Source organism: Tenrec ecaudatus, chromosome Y, assembly GCF_050624435.1.
Source record: "Tenrec ecaudatus isolate mTenEca1 chromosome Y, mTenEca1.hap1, whole genome shotgun sequence".
Lineage (NCBI taxonomy): Eukaryota > Metazoa > Chordata > Mammalia > Afrosoricida > Tenrecidae > Tenrec > Tenrec ecaudatus.
Window position 1 is genome coordinate 4,009,218 of NC_134549.1, and position 2,457 is coordinate 4,011,674.

The following is a 2,457-nucleotide window of genomic DNA, read 5'->3' on the forward strand; positions in this document are numbered from 1 at the left end:
CAGCCTTCTACTCAGCTTGGGAAACTCCAGCATTTTTCAGGATAATATGTGGCTAGGACAATAATCCTACTGACTTCCGTTACAGGGGAACTCATGCCTATCCTACAAAGCCCTTTAAGCCGCTTGGGGAAACCCTGACACACTTGAGGTGCTCAACTTGGCTGGGGGAATATGTGCCAGCCTTCTACAACACTCCACATGGCTGGGGGAGACCCTGTCCATCCTTCACAGTCCCACGTGGCTGAGGTAACCAGCATCCCCTGAGAGCACCATCCAACTTGCCTTAGGGAGCGAATGAAACTCTGGGAGATAAGACACAAGGGCACCCCACAGTGCAATTAGCAGCAGGCAGTTTGAAGAAGTATTCCTACAAATCTCCCAGAGCCAAGTGTTTTTTCAAATCTTGACATAATACCAGGCTCCTCTAAGAAAACACAACACAACAGAAACAGCAATCAGTTCCACAAACCTGAATGAAAATTAAACAGGAGAAATGAAAGGCAATGTTGGAAGAAGTCCTTAACATAAGAACATGTATAGAAAAAGCAGACGTTGATCTGCCACATAAATAAATTTTCAGAATGCTGCTGGTATTTATACAGGATATAAAGGAAATAATACAGAATAAGGATAGAAGAGATACAGGCCATGCACCCAATAGAAATAAAAATCCTAAAGGACGAGATAACAAAATCCAGTAGGAAATTCACGGCTTCTTGGACAGATTTGAGGATACAAAGAATCAAACCAGTGACCCAAAGCAGGCGTGTCAAACTGTCTGCCTGCAGGACGCATGAGGCCCCAAGGTAATTTTGTGGCCCACAATGCTCTGAAATAAAATAAAAATAGAAACAAATTGTTATGAAGAAAATAGCGCTTAGGGGATATTGAGGCAATACTATACACAAAATTCCCTCATTACATTTTATTTTAGAGTTTCATGGGCCACAAAAAAATTGCCTCAGGGGCCTCATGCAGCCTGCAGGCTGCCAGACTGATACCCCTGACTTAGAGGATAACAAGGCAGACTTCAAGAAATGGGAAAGGTAGTAAAATAAGATATTCAGGGAAGCTGAAGAAAACCTAAAAGTAATTTCTGATGCTATGAAAAGGAACAACATAAGAATAATTGCCTACCTGAACAAGACACAATGAATAAATCAATTTTAAAACAAGTGAGGAAATTCTTATAGGAAAACTTCCACAGATTCCTCAATGAAAATCAAGCAACCATTAAGGAGTCCAAAAGAACACCAGCTAGACTAAATCCCAAGTCTAGCTGAGATAAATAGATTGGGTAAACCCCCAAATTATTAGGGCCATCACTGAGGGAATTTTGGGACAAACCTGAGAACTTTGGCACATACATAGGCTATCAGAAATTGGGGAGGACACAAATACAGAGGAGTCACAAATAGACAAGTGGGACATACTGAAGATAAACCACTGTGTGCAAAAAATAAATCACCAAGAGAGTAATAAAAGAGCGAAACCATCTTTAGCAATGGCACAACAGACAAAGGCCTTCTTAATAAAATCTACAGTACTCTGCTAGCTTCCAAAGGGGTGGGGCACTAATTGCCCACTGAGGAGGTGGGCAAAGGACCTGAACAGAAGTTTCACAGTGGTAGAAATCTGAATGGCCAATAAACATAAGTGGAAATGTTCCCAATGGTTTTCCATAAGAGAAATGCAAATTAAAACAACAATAAGATATCACCTTACACCCTTAACGGTGGCCCAGTTAAAAAACTCAGAAAGTAACAAGTGTTGAAGGGGCTATGGTGAGAAAGGAACTCTCATCTACTGCTGGTGTACCTGTAGATATATACAGTTATTATGGAAATTGATTTGGTGATATTGAAAACAAATGGAAATTGAGCTACCATATGACCCAGCAATCCCCTTACTGGGAATATACCTACAAGAGGCAAGAAACAAACCACGGCCACACATCTGTGCTCCAATGTTCATCGCAACATAGTGCACAATTACAAAGAGTTGGAAACAACCCAAATTTCATTCAACAGATGAATGGATTAAAAACCCATGGTACATACATACAATGGGGTACTATGCATCTCTAAAAAGCAGTGATGGACACACAAAGTACATCACGGCATGAGAAGAAATGGAGGAAATTTTGCCAAGCACAAAAGAACAAGTACGATATGAGTCCCCTGAGGTAAGCTTAAAAATGCAAAAGGGGCATAGGGGAAATACTATTGCATACATACCTTACTTGGTTGAGGTCCAGATACAATGGCAACGGCCAGACCCAACCCAGGGAAAATATGACAGCCAACTAAAAAGGAAAGGAAAAGAAATAAAAACAAAAGAGTGAGAGACATGGGTAGCAGAGGAACACTAACCCACCCAAAGGGAGGGTGTTGTTTACACCTTCACAGGGAGAAAGGGACCAGACTTCACATAATATGCCAAGATGTGAATTCAACA